General features: G+C 37.2%; 1 long non-coding RNA gene across 3 annotated transcripts in view; it reads left to right on the top strand.

Moving 5' to 3' along the window:
* Window positions 1-16,634, top strand: part of LOC124154136 — a 628,788-nt gene that overhangs the window by 418,896 nt on the left and 193,258 nt on the right. For all 3 annotated transcript variants that reach the window (XR_006863842.1, XR_006863841.1, XR_006863840.1), the window contains exon 3: window positions 14,625-14,705. This is a non-coding gene — a long non-coding RNA (uncharacterized LOC124154136). The remainder of the gene's footprint in view (window positions 1-14,624; window positions 14,706-16,634) is intronic.

The following is a 16,634-nucleotide window of genomic DNA, read 5'->3' as shown; positions in this document are numbered from 1 at the left end:
TCTTACTCGCCCAGCAATTAAACTGGTCAGAAAATCGCTATTTCTGAGGTGTTTTTTCAATTGAAATGCACCTCAGTTCGGAGCCAATTTCAGTATTTCAGGGAAGTTTTTAGCTGCCTCTCCCCCAAAGAGACAGTTTGATGAAGATGTTTTATGATACACATTAATTCAATAAACGGAAATGCCATTTTCAATTGCTTATCTTGAAGCCATAAATAGCTGTGGTATTCTGAGGAGGCGACCGGCATCTTGGGTTACTAGCGCAATTCCGGAGGGAGGGTGGAGAAAAACCCCGGCGTGGGCATTAGCAACCTCTTAAAAATGGGACCAAAGGGACCACGGCTTAATGTCCCATCCTACAGACGGATTGCAATGCTTGAAGTGCCCTCACATCTCATTCAAGCAGAGATCGGGCAGCCTATCAAAAATCTACACCATCGCTCGGTTTTAAACGCGAAATTACAGAATGGTAATCCAACACTCTAGCCACCGCACCAACATGATCCCCATTGATGACACTATGAATTAATAAGATAAAACTTAGCCCAGTTTGTACGATCAAAATCATTCTTGTATTACATTATTTCAAATATTAAAAACAATTCCCGATTCTACGCACAATTTCTTCCAATCAGTGTCAGTGTACATGCAAAGGAAACAGAGTAGTTTCCTTCATCAAAGAAAATGAAAGGCATTGATTGCGATTCGTTACCCACCATTAGTGCATTCATAATATAAAAATTATTTGGTTTTAGAAATCCCAGTTTAGACCAATGACAATGGTCAATTTTAACCGCTTTCGAAAAAGGCCAGATTGGCGCCCATGCGATGCCACTCCACGTGACGTCACAGGGACCTAGATTCTATATAGCAGGGTACTTTTCTACCTGCTAGCAGCCTCCATCGTAGTGGTGCACATAACCTCGCCCCAAAGGTCACCTCGCACGGAGACAGCGGGAACCAGAATGACGTCACACGGGCTTTTCCCAGCATTCATACTTAGCCCTCGCGTTTTCGCGCGCTTGAAAATGTTCAGTTTTCATTTAATAGCGAAAAATAGATATCGTCATTTAAAAACCTAAAAGCGTGAAATGTGTACTCCAGGAGTAATAACCTTTCGATTTAGGCAATAAAAAAATAATAGGAAACCACCTTATACGCGAAAATGTGTCATGTTTCGATTCATCTCCATCAAAAAACCTTGAAATCGAATATTTAAAATATCCCATAGTGTTTATTTTTGCTTTGTTACAATGTCTTCTGAGGTATAATTTTTGGTAAAATATTGGGAAATAATGGGTCATAGGTTTTGTACCGTTTTTGACAGTTTTAAAATAATGTATTCATGAAATTGGTTTTCTTGGCCCATATGCCAACCTCTCTCGTTATTTTTATTGAAATAAGTTACTTTCCGTTATTTCAGTGAAGCAAATTCAAATAGGTAATTTAACCATAGAATTTTTGAAAGTAATGAGGAGAATTTGGGTATTTTTAATTCTAATCTCATGTCATATACATGATTTATTGCGGCAAAAAGGTCTTTTTGAGCAGAAAGTTATCTTTAATAAATTCTGGCAGTTTTAAAAGATAGGGTATAGAAGAGCAGAGTTTTCCCTTTTTCATTCCTCCAAAGAGTTAAGAAGTTTCTTTAAGATCATAAACTAGGTAGGTAAAGAGGCTTTTTAAAGAGGTTTATTTTTAAGCTGGGATTAAAAATACTGTCAAAAAGTATTCTAATACTATCCTGATGAATATGCACAATTTTTTCACGTTTTTATTATCGTCGGGATAAAATTTATCATAATTTTTTGGTGCCAATTACATTAAATTTCTCTATCCTAACACCGAGTTTTTTCAATTCATTTTCAATGGTAGAGTAGCTTGATAAATATTTTGTTTCTTATACGTTCGTATGAAATTTTCTTCCATCATCATTTAATTCTGTGCAGGTATAAATGTCATCATTTAAATGAAAGGAATACTTAAAGTAAACACATCAGTAAAGGGGCGGATCCAGGCTTTGTTTGCCTGGCACAAGGGTCTGACAGGAAAACGATCTTCTCATATTTGAGATTGAAAAGAAAATACAACAACTACTGTACGAAATGTTCTAAAGAGAACATTTCGTACAGTAGTTGTTGTTTCGTACAGTAGTTGCTCAGACGCTTACAAAATATATACAATTATTTATCAAATATCATTACCATCTTTTTGTCATGTGTATTGCGGAGTCTTTATGGGGGAATTTTTTTAAAGGAAGCATTTTATTTTAGAAAGCTTAGCTAATGATTTTTTAAGCGATTATGCATCGTATATTATGACATTGATAGAATGATGAAGACAATCATGGAAGGACAGGTGGAAGGGAAGAAGGGCAAGGGACGGACTCGTGTGAGTTACATAGGACAGGTTATTAAGGAAGTGAAAGAGAAGAAATACGTCGCTATGAAAAGGCTAATGGAAAGGAGAGAGGAATTGAAAGTTGCACATAGCCAATGTCAGGATTGTTGACAAGTGATGGTGATGATAATAGGACATCGGTGCTCCTATCTAAAACGATTTTAAGAGGAAGTTTAAATGCGTTAGTTTCCAGGTACTGTCGAGAATTATCATTCCAGATTTCAAACTAGATTTTTCTGCATGCTTTGGAGTAATACTAAGGCCCCACCACTATCCCTACAAGTGTCTCGCTGGGTAACGTGTGGATGAGGAAGTACTGCGTTGAGGAAAAAGTGCGTTCGAGAAGGAGTGATCCTTTTAAGATCTCAGCATGAGGTCAGAGTGGGAAGTGGGTCGTCCTCGTCTTAAGCACTAGGAGATATTGGAGCGGACGACGCGGCAGTGTAGCCATTTTTAATTAAGACCACGTTTCCTCGCTACGGCTGCGTGTTAATGACGTTGTCTTAGGCCGAAAGATTAATAACGGGAGAGGTAAGACTAAAATCGCATTAAAATGTGTCAATTCTCTCACAAGGAGATCTCTTTAGTATTTTATAAGTTTCATTCATCAGAGCACGCGTGAATCTTTGAGAGAGGCGTCGTGACTAAGAGGATCAGACTGGTTAGCGCTTAATAATCAAAGGAAAGAACCTATTGTTAGGAGAAGGAAATGTCCTTGTCACCTTGAGTATGACGAGCATTAATATACATTTTATTTAATTAAATATTCCAACGCATTAAAATATGTATATTAATTGCTAAATCCCTTCTTAAGAAAGTGCGTCACCAATATGATCCGATTCGTGAAGAATATAAAAACTCTTCATATTTTAAGTCACACATGTTAAAGATGGTATTGTATCCCATTAAATAGTTCTCGAGTCTTAAGGTGCATCAATATACCATCGTTGCCATTCTATCACTTCAACAACGCTTATTGCCTTAGACGAATATATATTGTTATATTTATATATATATTTTTTATCTAACGGTTCCCAGGTAATAACGAGTTGAGCCGAAAAACTCAAAGATATCGGATGAGAAGGTCTATGCATAGCTTTAGACAATGCTAAGAAATGTGGGAAAATCAAGAATAGGCTATTGATTTCCCTCATGGTAATTATTTTAATTGCTATAATAATTATTAGAGTATCCTATGCAAGCCTATTAAGTGGATAATGATCAGACAAATGAAAGGAAGTGAACGAAAGGCGGTTTTTTTATCTGAAAGCTTATACTTTGCCATGTTAATTAGCGTTATTCTTTCGCTCTACAATTACGGAAAAATATCTCTAAATTAATCTCTGCTGCGAATAACAGAAAGAATATTTGAGCCCCATTAGGTACGCCTTACGGACCAATAATCCAATTTTGTAGCATATTGCCTGACATCAGTGGCGTAGCCAGAAATTTCGTTTCGGGGGTAAGGGTCCGGACCCCCCATGGCCACTGCCTAACATTTAAATAGAATATTGCCCGTAATTTGAACTTAAATCTTGAAAATCGTACCTGGTGAACATAGTATTTTAACAAATATTGTGAAATTTGGCGTGCACAACCTCTTTCTTCTAGTTCTTTCATGTAGCAATGGATCGTCACTTGATAATTTTCATAACCCTGTCATTTGCATCTAATAAAGATTATCTGGGACCCGTCAGATAAAAAAATTTGGGACCATTCATGCGAAAGTTGAGTAGCAAGTTCAGCTGCTTGATAACGTTATAACCCACACCTTTACACGATAACATCTGTCTCAACCCTAGTTTTAAGGGACCAAAATTTTGTCGTTCCTTTTTAAAGAAGCTACAAGAATATAAATAGCATCTTCTCGGCATGCGAGCTTGGTGGGGGGATGTCTTAGGTTTTTAGGTTTACATCGCTCCCGATAAGCCCTTTTGCAGTATCGGCTGCAGAGGCGGAATATCTTCAGCCTTCTTTCTCTTTTGTGGCCTTAAGCGTTCCGAGGGTGGAAGTTCGTTGCTCTGGGATATTGAAAAAGAGTTGGGGCAGGGTGGGAAGAGAGGCTGGTTGCTCTAAACAAAAACTCCTAGCCCCCGTCGTTTCGTTGGAGGGCCCGGGGAACGCAGCGTGGCGGAAGTTCGGCTGCGAGTTGCGGCAGAGGCACGGGGCTCATTCCCTTTGGCCGAGCTTTTCGTTGGGAAGATAAGAAGCCGGAAGGTTTTGAGGGGCGATAGGTTGTTGCACTACGGTGGGTGGCTTAGTGTATACCGCAGAAAGCCGATACGGGTTTTCATGTTGCTGAACAAGGCTGAATTAACCAATGTTTATTATGCTCTAGGAGCATATGAGGAAAGAAGACGAGATAGGATTGGAGGCATTCGAGATCTGGGTATGGAGAAGAATGGAAAAGGTGAAATGGACGGAGAGGAAAAGGAACGAGGAAGTGCTGGATATGGTTGGCGAGGAGAGGCAGCTTTTAGATGAGGTACGGAGGAGACAGAATGTATGGATGGAGCGAATACTTAGCGGGGAGGGGATGCTGAGAACAGTGTTGGAGGGTAGAATGCTAGGGAAACGAGGGAGGGGAAGGAAAAGAATAGGATTTTTAGGTAGATTGAAAGGGAGTAGGCCTTACAGTGAATTGAAGAAGGCAGCGCTGGAAGGAAAGGGAGGCTCCCAGATCACTTCTTTAGTACTCCATGGAAACCTACGTTAATCGATAGAATACTATAACAATAATGCTCTAGGAACCTATAAGAGGGAAGAAAAGGAAATACTTATATGACATAATTTTTGTTTTTTTCCCCCTCGGCGAACAATTTCAGTAAAGTTTTCTCGGGCTTCTCACCGGGTCAGGTCCTTCATATCTCCTTCCAACGTTTCGATATGGAGGACCTGACCCGGTGCAAAACTTGAGAAAGCTTTACTGCTAAATACTTATTTGTTTTGCATCGGAAAACACACACCATGTTGACAACATATACCATATCAGTGACACAAAAATAAATTTTCTGTTGTTAAGAAATCGCAGAGAGGCTTCACAAGGAAAAAAAGACGTACATACAGGAGATTGGGTAATTTTGATGGTATGAAGTTTTTAGCATTGTTTATAGCTTGGAAAATATGTGGTTTATCACCTGGATACGCCATTTAATGCTATTCCTTCACTGCTTGCGGTAAGGAATGTCGAAAGTATGGCATATATAAGAATATACTCATAAATATCCATGAATTTACGATAAAATAAAGAGAGTAATTATTTTAATTCTTAGAGGAATGGAATGGAGCTGAACGAATTGAAAAAAGCAAGAAATAAAGGTCGGCAACACCTTCAATCTTTAGAAATTGAAAAAAATCACGTCAATAAAAGGCAATATCTTTTCGTCTCCACTTCGAGCTCTCCTAATTTGCCTTCGTATTCTAAGAGCATACAAAAAATCAGGTTCACATAATTTGTATTTTCGCTCGATTACACATAGATTTACAAAGCAGTAACATTATTAAGAACTATAACATCAGTCATTTAATGAGGTTAAGCATTCGTATTAAATTAAGACCCTTATTGGTTTAATGGATGCCAATTTTTTTTAAACAAACACTGAACTGGATTCTTTTAAGTGTTGGTAGGAATACTATTCCACAAGCTTTAGGTGAGTGCTTCAGGTCGACCATGTTTAGGTCCGTGAAGTGGAATGACGACGCAATGAAGCAGGCGGGTGATTTCGGATGGACAGGCAAACTTCTGCTCCCTCACTCTGCCCACGCACACGTCTCTGTTACTTAGGTACCTTTCCTCTCCCGGGAGGGTGGATTTCTGCTCCCGAAATGTAGGCGGTTGGCTGTAGGTTTTTGCGGCGATCGGACACGAGAAATGGCGAAGTCGAGAGTGTCTGCTATCTCCAAGTAAAATTCTTCCGCCTGAAGAGCCGTCCTTTTATATCTATTCATCTGCCTGGAAAGAAGGCAAGCAGAGTTTCCAACTCCTATTCTTTTTCTGTTTTACAGAACAAAAAAGCTTCTACAAGGGATGAACTAAAAGCGATAATGGGAAGAATGGAAAGATGTATAGTGTAGGGTGAGATTTTGTTCCAGCAGAACTAGGAGGTGGCCGTCTCATGATGCCTCTGTGGTTTGATAAAGCTCTCTGACATCACCCGAGAGTTGTACGAAATGTCCAAATCCATTTTCTTCACGACCTTACATTCACATTATGAACTCGGTGTAATTTTGTTTCAAGGGGACTCCTTGAAATTCTTCCTAGTTCATAAAAATGATGGAAGCCATACTTGACATGAAAAGCGGAACTTTGCATGCATGAGTTTTTTGTTCGCTGCTTATCTTAAACACTTAGGTGACTATTAAATATGAAATAATCAACTACCGACAAACCTATGTGAAAGAATTATTTCTGAATCCGGGAAAAACATTATGAGAATTGAAATACTTTTCGAAATTGCATCATCGCATCAATGGTACAATTTTGTGTGCATGATAGTGTAATATATCAATCGTTAAAAATTCAATAATTAATATTTGTTTAAAATCGATTAAAGTAAATTCGCAATCGGGCTGGTAGAACTAACATATTTTTAGTGCTCTCACATACACATGTATCTAAGTATTTGAAGAATTTTCATAAAATCTTTCGAAAATATAGCATCGCCTTTTCATTTTTTTTAAATTTTCTCTCATTAGATATTCTATAATTTCGCAAAATAATCCCTTCATAAACTATGTATGGGTTCTTCACCGGGATTAAAATCCCCATTTACCGAATATTAAAATTTTATCGAAGATTATTCTAGCAAGGGATGAGTGTGAATATATAGTTACGTCTGTTAAAACATTATGAACGCTCAATTTAATGAGAATATATTGCAGATATTATGATGAATAAACGTGTATTTTTGAGTTTCCAAACTAGCGATGGGTTCAAGTATTTATCAATAAAGGTAGGCATGTGAAAGCAGAAGCTATCCGATGGTATTTTTTCTACCAAGAAACACATGCATTTTTATGGGTAAATACTTAATAACTGGCATGAGTTTGCCCACTGAGTTTTATTCTGCGATTAATTGAGCTTCTACGTTCTTGAAATAACTTTTTTTCCCTGAATGCATGAGTTAAATCATGGCATACGTTTTCACAATGTTGTACCGAGTTTCGCTGAGTATCAACCAATGAGGCCACATTTGGTACCTCTATAATAATAAGGACTTACAAAATTATTTTAATCTTTATAAATTGAGATCCGTAACAAGAAATTTTATAATTTAGATCTGATCAATAAGTGATAGATCTAACCATTTCATTAGCCTGGTAATCTCTGTGGAACTCTAAATAGATTTTCCTCTGGTAATCCGGATTTTCGGCAGTTTTAGTATTCATTTTAGCCCTGAATCGTGATATTTCATTTTACCGATTCCACTCAACGAAAAAAAGATGTACGTCACTGTCGTTGGGGTAACACCTTGGTGGCCAATGAAGGATTTTTGCCAATAACTGTTATTTAAGTTACTAACGGGTGCATAAATACATGATAAAGCAATGAGTCGACGAAAAATTCCCCTCAATAACTCGTTAAATATATTTCGTGACGATTATCGGCTTTTCCTGACATAACCCGATTAACTTCCCACGTAGCTGCGGATTTACTTGCCCATTGGTTTTGCTTATTTTGATAGAATTTCGTTTTTTTTTTAAAGTCTTCCAATGGATTCAAACTTTTTAATACCGCGATGAAGCCAGCTTTCTCTTTGGCGTGCGCTAATTAAAGTGAGATAAGGTGCAAGGCCATGAGCAAACGATTGAGGATTAGTGTTGAAGCTTCTTTTAAGCCGTTATTTCTTTTTTCCCTTTTTCAAATTTTGCTCCCGTCTCATGTGACTTTTTAATTAGATTTAAATCTTTCATAGGTAGCTCTCTCCTTTGACTTCGGCCTCCAACTCAAACCTTAAAACCGTTAGCGCTTTTTTATGGCCATGAATATGCATACTTCTGTAGTGCGCGTGCATTTCAAAATGAAGGGGATAATTATGCTCATATATTCTACGTATTGAAGGGTGAAATTTAAACATGGGGAAAGTTGTGACAGAGTCCAGAAGCTTTCAAAAAAGGCCCTCTTAAGTTTTTAGTCTTTACCTGCATTTATTACAAGAACCAGCTGATTCATCTTACGTCGTCTTTTGTAGGTAGACTATATAAGTATTTTAAAATTAAGGCTGCTGGATATTCTAATACATTTACTTGTATGATGCAGACGTAAATTATATGCATAACTTTTTCAAATCTCGCATGTATCATACGATGCAGCAAACGAGGAAAAACCATCCAAGAAGAAATTTTGTCCCGCGATTGATAAACACCGTACTGACGTCAATTCATTGTAGTCCTTATTCTCACTCAGGTCAGAAACATTAAAATGATCAAAACATATCCTTATTCCATCAAAATATTACTAATCTTACGTAATAATTGATACACGTCATTGCCCGTTATTTCATAGCATCGATTTGGGGTGAAAGGGATTTCCGCGGGAATCAGGGGGCGTTTGGCTACTCTGTCATACGACTGCTCCCATGAATCGTCATGACAGCAACTTGGTCAGAGAAGTTGTTTAAACCATACACTACAATTGCGTTTTAGACCTGCTGTATTACACCAGAACACATTTCCGCAACCAAATAAAAAAATGAGAGCACACTTCCTCATTAAAACGGATAAAACAGCCTCTATACTTAAAAGGATGCCTTATTCAACGAAGGGTATTGAATGTGAATTTAAAAAGTGAGGTTTTTGCTCCAGAAAAGTTAGATGAACTCATCCACAACACTATAGAAATTGAAAGATTCTCTATCAATTTTAAAGCTGAAGACTGGATGACGGACAGTCGTGAGTATATTTAGATCGTTATTTCATGTATATTTTCAGTTAAAGGACCAATAAATACTACTGACGATAATCCTGAAGAGAGAAGGAATACAGTGACTTAAATAGCTCAATTAAAAGTCTGATAAAACAACTATTGTCATCTACTTTCCCTGTTCTCCAGGATTAGGGCAATAGGAAGCTGGAATACAAATATATTTTCTCAGTCTCCGTTATCCGAATTCATACGAAATAATGTTGCCTTCTAAAGACATTATACCGTGACAAGTATCAATGTGGTAAATACGGTGACACCTGAAAGCTTCAATTGAAAATTTTATCCCATGTAGACACTTCATATTAAAACAGCTTCTCATTTATACCTTTATGGACATTACTTATTACAGTACATTGAGCATCCTTCAATATCAAAAATAAAGTTTATGTTTCAATCCGTAGATATCCTGCTATTTTAGTTGATAAGTTTATTTAACTATTTTGACTTTAATTCTAATTTTAAAGCAATGTAATATCGACAGTTTTGATATTTATAATGAGTGTCACTTCTTAAAAATGATATAAAATTAGCTGTCAGTATAAACGATACTTGAATTCATGTGGCAGGTAAACGACATTTTTATGTTAAAAATCAAGCATCCCATGAAGGATAAAACCAAACATTTTGGCTTCAAATGGAATTTTCGGGTATTGATGCCTGCATTTTTAAACGGCAGAAGATGTAGTGCTAAATAAAGCTGTACCAAATGATGGCTCTGAGTGCCGAAACGCGTCGTATGCATTTAAATAACTATCAAAAAGAGCATATAACTTACATTTCATGATGTAGAACTTCCTGTGTATTGCTCCTGAATCGGTTGAATTTATTTGGCAAACAATTTCTTGAAAATCAAATTCCCTTCATTTTCGGTGAAACCTCCTGTTTCCTTGTTTGGATATTTGTCATTATTGTCGAGTTGGCTCCCCGAACCCATCCAAATTCCTTAATATATTGCTTATTATTCAGGTCATCAATGTGTCCGCGACGGTGTGCCTCATTTCTTTTGTAATTATGCAACTTGACATACATTGTGCCTCAAAGTTCACCACGTTATTTCCACCTCCAGGGGGTATCGTAATGTTGTTGTCTTTTGCTAGACGTTAGAAGCTAAACAGGAATTGCGATTGGAGTCCTAATCACATGAAATTTGACTTTGTACGGAATAAAGCATACTTGTGAGCCTTCAAACCCTTCCCGCGATGGCTCGAGGGATGAGCTTTTCATCCTTTTTTTATCAGTCGGCTCGTCCCTTTTCCCGCAGACGAAACCATTGATGACACCGTCCTCCAGCCACTCAGGTAACAGCGGTTATAACGCCACACTTGGCATTTAATTAAATGGTAATTTGAAAATTGTAGGTATAGAAAATAGCGGTAAAGCGACGGAAAAAGGGACGGCGGGAATGAACGTGTGATTTAGAAAATGGTGGGTCGAGCGATCAGTCTTTTGGTCCCTGATAAGCTATCGCTTAAGCTTCCACTCTGATGGATGAGAAAAATATGATTATGTGATTCAGGCATTAGCTAGTGCGCTCGTTTCCTTAATTGACGCGTTCCCAGTTTTATTCTTAATACTAAAGGGAATCCTCTATCATAAAAGCAAAGAGATCTGACCCTTGGTAAACGTCACCATTCAGGTGGTGGGTCCAAACACTGACCTGGACTTCACATGTAAGGCTGCGTTACTAATTTCCCCTGGACCGGATATCAAACCACAAACCTATGGCTTTACGGGTTATTGCGCAGATCACTACCCCATCCTGGTTCTTGAGTTTCCATGGTAATTATAACGAGGTTCATGGTACTAAATGTTGGGCCCTCACTGTTCATCAAGAATGACAAAGCAAGGGAGAAAGGACTTGAAACCATAACCGCTTGAGAGCCTCAAACCAGCGCTAACGCCGCCCACGATGGCAATATGTAATATTTCGTGCTTGCCGCGTATACAGCATTACCTAGTATCAGGAACCTGGATGGCGTAGTTGTATGCGCAGTAGCCCGAAAGGCCACTGATTCATGGTTCCATACACATTCCAGGGAAATGCTTCGCTGCTGTTCTAGTGTCAGGCACAAAATATTACTCAAAAAGTGAGACTGCTAACGTCTTTCTCTTAATATAGCGAATGAAAGCCTTAATATGAATATGAGCTATTTGTATCGAGTATTACAAGCGCAGCATGACTCATGAGCCTTTCGGCGCAGGTGGTCCAGAGCACGCTCCTTATCACTCTTCGTGAAAAGGTTTGATTTTGGGATCAATATATTACCCAAGCCAACCATCTGCAGTTTTCATGATTGAAGGCATGATATGGCGTCGGAAGAGTTTGGTATTTGTAACGTTAACATTACGATCGTCTCTTTTTTAGCGAAAAAATGTGTAAGTTTAATTTTTAAACGATATTTTTTAATATTTATTCTGCGTAATCTTGCTTACATCGACGCTTTCATTCCATTCTTAAAAAATAGCTTCCTATGGTAGCTTGGCAACATACCAAATAAACAAACTCTGTTTTAAGTCCAAGAGCGGTGAGCTTCAAATCAAGAATGCATTAGGCATGCATTCGAGGTTTTATCTAGGAAATCTTGTTTACTTGAGAATCCTTGGAATTGTGCAAGGTCAAGGGTCGTATGATTCAGGTTAAACCCTTATCAGAGTGTAAGGGGGCCGTTATAACGCTCAGCTGATGAATACCGGTCTGGGACGTGAGAGAATCCACATTCCAACCCCTCCCCACCACCGACGCTTCGCAGATTGATGAGCTTTTGGTGGCATACAGATTTAAAAACCCATTTAGACGGAAAATGGAATGTGGCGTGATTTTTAACTGGCAGTGCTTGCGATGGGATGAGGAATGAAAATGCGAATTCCTATCTCCGTAAGCGGATAATGAAAAATGCAGGGCAGAGTGGGGTGGCAATGATTGCTCTTGGGGAATGTTTGAAAATCCTCCTTTGACATTTTGTGAGTCCAAGGCAGATGTCGCGTGGCCTTTGAGCCTTTCTGCTCATCCCACATTCCACTCCTTACAACAGTCTTTAAATCTCACTTTAGTTGAGTATGGAGTAGCCAGAAGCTAAGGCCAGCTATAAAAACCTCAGCATCTAGAGCTCTACGGGATTATAAGAGATCTCTTCAGGCGTGGCTTTGTGGAGTTGTAAATATTTATGATGAAAAACAGTTGTAAATACCCTTACTTGATTTAAAATCAACCGACCAGGCTTTCTACAGCTTAATGCAATTCTAGGCCTAGAATGTTGCATAGAGATCCCGATAACCGGGTCATTGGATGCTAGAGTAAATGAGGAGTAATATTAATATGTTGTATTATAAATTATCGTAACTGTTACCGTAAATGTATTTCTGTAACCGTAAAAGTTAATAGAAAAATGTTCAAATCTTAATTTGCAATAAGGAAACAGACATCATCATCGGAATCATCTAATACATGTTCTTCGGGGAGCACATGACCTGGGATTTTTACATTTTGGCATTGTTTCCATTAGCAGAAACCAGGAATCGCTATTGTTTATACAGAGTAATTCAGAACGTATATCCAAAGCTTTTGAGGGGGTAGAGGAGACAATTTTAAGCATTTTTTTGTCCGTAAACATTAGGCCAAAACTCCTTGATTAGTGAGCTATGGCAACGCAAGCATTTTATTGAATGCGCTTTGCAGTTACCATGAGAACGGTTTTTCTAGTGTTTACAGACCTTTCTGACGCTTTATTTAATACTCTGGGTTTTTAAGGGCATTAAATAATTAAGGTTGGACGAAAATGTGCGATTAAAATTGTCGGAAACAATTACTCTCCAAATGGCTGAGGTTGCGCAACTGTATTGCTGATACTCGCTCAAAGCGCTCGTTTAATGAAGCTGAAAGATTAATTGTTTCATTGTTCTCCTGAAGTATTGCAGATTCCTCCTGAAATACCCAGTATATACCCTGAACCCTTCCTGCTTGCCACTGCTGACCCTTCCCCTTCAGATTTCGATCGTCACTTGACATACCATCACTGCTGCTGCTTCTCAGTCAATCGATGACTTATGATGCTTTCACTGGATGCAATGAAATCAATAGACCTTGATAAATCAAGAATTTTGACGGCAGGGATAAAATGCTGTCATCCAGTGAGGGGAAAGCCGTTGGGAGTGAAAAGGGATTGATAGGAGTCCCGTGTGCGTCAATGGCCGCTCAAAGCAGTTATCTTGGAAAAGGGAGAGTTACCAGCAGCGATAAATACCTCAATATTGAAATAAAAGGCTGTGAGGTTGTCAGTGGGATAGCCTCGTAGCCTATAAAAGGGGCCTTTCCCTCGCCTTTTACTGGCATATCAAACTTATGCTATCGGTTGAATTTTAATGCTTTTAAATTAAAGTTTATTTCGACAAGTTGTTGTGGATATTTGAGTATTTAGCTGCTCAATGAGTTGGAAAATTTGGTATCCTCAGGGACCAAAAATTTGTTTTTAAAAATAAATATGGCATTGCGTTTTTCTGAATAAAGTTTCTGTTAAATTAGCGATGGCAGCAGCATTGGTCGAAATTTCAAAGCCTTATTTTTTTACATATTATTTTAATAAAGGTAACAAAATATTAAAAGGGTTTTGAAAATAATTGGCATTGGAATAACTCTTGTTGGAAAAAAATTCACTCATTCAATTGAAGGCTTCTTGGTCAAAAACGGGAATTTGGTGTTATCTTCCTATTATAGCGATTTTTATTCGCACTATTTGTGCGCTTATTACCTACCCCTATGTTTGTTGGAATCCTAAAGATAGTAGAGAGACCGCTCCTTACAATTAGGCTCAATTTGCCTTTCCAAAACTATTTTCTAAGTGAATCATTCTTATGATTGGAAAGGTGAACAACTGTTTTCAATTCAATCCCTCGCATACTGTTTTTCTATTCTTTTCAAAACCAGGCAAGTTAGATGAAGAATATGTGCTATTGTCGCACTGCCAATCATTAAAGAAAAGTAATGTAAATTATTATCACTATGGAATACAGTAAATGAAAATGATTTTTATCATACAATTTGACTTCGTTACAGCAGTATTTACATTTTTTTCTGTCACAGTAGTATCTAAAGCCAATTAGCCTGTGGATTAATTTCGTCGCAAAGATTGGGTACATTTCGCTTTACATATTCCTAAAACTGGTCCCCATACTTCAACGTTGTGTATTACTGAAATTAATTGATATGGGAAGATAATTTTATGATTATGCATTTTCATAGACTGAAGATAGACTGTGCAACTTCTACTGCGAACATAAATTAACTGGTTATATTTATTTTCAGTATCAGCGTTTTGACATCTTATGATTGGAGGGCTAAGGAAGATAGGTGGACCCTCAGACAGCTCTCCCACCATCCCGGCACGTAAGTGGAAATTAATACTCTCCAGTAGCCTGAAAATTAAAAGAATAATACAGGTACCTATATTTTGTTACTCAAAAACAATGGGGAAAATAATATTTTGTCGTCGGTATGCAAATTTGAATATATCCAATATGTTTCATATGTAATGCTTATATCTCAGGTAGATCTTCATTGACACTAACAATCTTGAACATGAAGCAAGAAGTATTTTTGATTTTTTTTTCGTGATCTTTTATTCTATATTTTGTACATGTGTTTCGATTGAAATTACTATTGTAAATCGCGTTTATGGAGCCTTAAAAATATTGAGTCTTTGAACAATTGAAATATTATGGTCTATATATACATATATTACGTGTATCAAGTCACCACTCCATTGGTAAAAATTCTACGTCATACATTTTATCCTTAATATTTTTTATCCTTAACTTTTTACCTTCTCAAAGTAAAAATTTCCGTAGCATAACATAAATTATTTTGGGAAATTTTCTCTTGATTTTGTAAAAATAAAATCGTTTCTTCGACGGAAAAAATATAATTTAATTTATTCCGTTTATAATGGCCCGTTTTGGAGCATTCCCTCTACTTTAAAGACTGAAGTGGTATCCTGCCAAAGGAATTGAACGTAAAATAATCCCTGTCAGAGGTCATTCTTTTACATAACCATCGGCTTCTTAAATTTCTGGACATTTTTTGATAAAATGCATGAAATTACTCGACATATTGGCGACACAAAAGAGGTTTGACTGCTGAAATGATGGCTCTTGTTGCTAATGTGATCACAGCCTATTGTTTCTTACATCCAACATGTATTTTCCCCTGTCCCAACCGATTATAATTATCAATATCTCTCTCGCTCCAAATGGTTTACATTCGTCCTACATCCTAAAAATTTTTTTTATGAAAATAGAAATTTAATAAGTGCTCAGTAGGACTCAGTACTCAAATTCCTCGAATTCGAATTTTTTTTAAATTTTAATGCAGTCAATATTTTTACTAACAGCTAACACCCCCACCATGCCTATTGATGCCGTTTGCGGGATACTATCGTATTATAAGTGTATATAACATACTTTTTGTTAATGTTGTCGATACTCGGCATTTTTTCCAATTTTTTGGAACAGATATTATTATTTTCATATACACTCGCATCATTTGAAATAAAAAAATTCCATTTTCTTGTAGATATATTCTTTTTTCTAATAAATACAGGAAAATTTGGTGGAAACCTTTGGAAAATTCATCAAATTGGTTGTAGGGTATGATATTCTCTTTCATCAGTCTGTAGTACGAGGATAAGCTGTCTAGAAAATCCTTTACTTTTATGGAATCAGGCATGAATAGCATTATTGTATCAATTCATTAACGTTCTGAAAACTCAGGTTTCGATACCGCATTGAGTTGCAACGTTACCTATGGTTATTTCCAAATTAATGCTTTCTATACTCACGCAACTCTAGTTTTTTCAACTGTGGAAGTTTTTAATTCTTTGTGGAGTTCACAATTCCATGTTACTCATCTATTACTAACGATTCAAAATTTCTATAAAGGGTTTATAGATGGAAGAGATCTTTATTAGTTAGCGCTTTTCATATAAATTCTCTTTTTTCTACTCATTGGATAAATTCCACTAATCATGGCGATATTTAATACGCCCTTACCCATTCATACAAACATAAAATTTCGTTTGAGTTTCGGCACGTCATATTATTGCCATAAAATTGAATTCAGCGGCTTTAGAAATAAATTTCTACAGATAATTCGCTTGTGGTACTCATGAAATTAGCTGTAGGGCTAATTAAGTATGCACTTAGCTGTAGCGCAATAATAATGCGGTTCTATATGGGTGGTCTGTAGAGTCATACTTAATAATAGGATAATGCTGCTCTTGAACATCATTGCATTTAGAATGATCGGTTTACGCAATGA

Source organism: Ischnura elegans, chromosome 2, assembly GCF_921293095.1.
Source record: "Ischnura elegans chromosome 2, ioIscEleg1.1, whole genome shotgun sequence".
NCBI lineage: Eukaryota > Metazoa > Arthropoda > Insecta > Odonata > Coenagrionidae > Ischnura > Ischnura elegans.
Note: the sequence above shows the minus strand (reverse complement) of the source record. Positions and strands in the feature narration are given on the sequence as shown.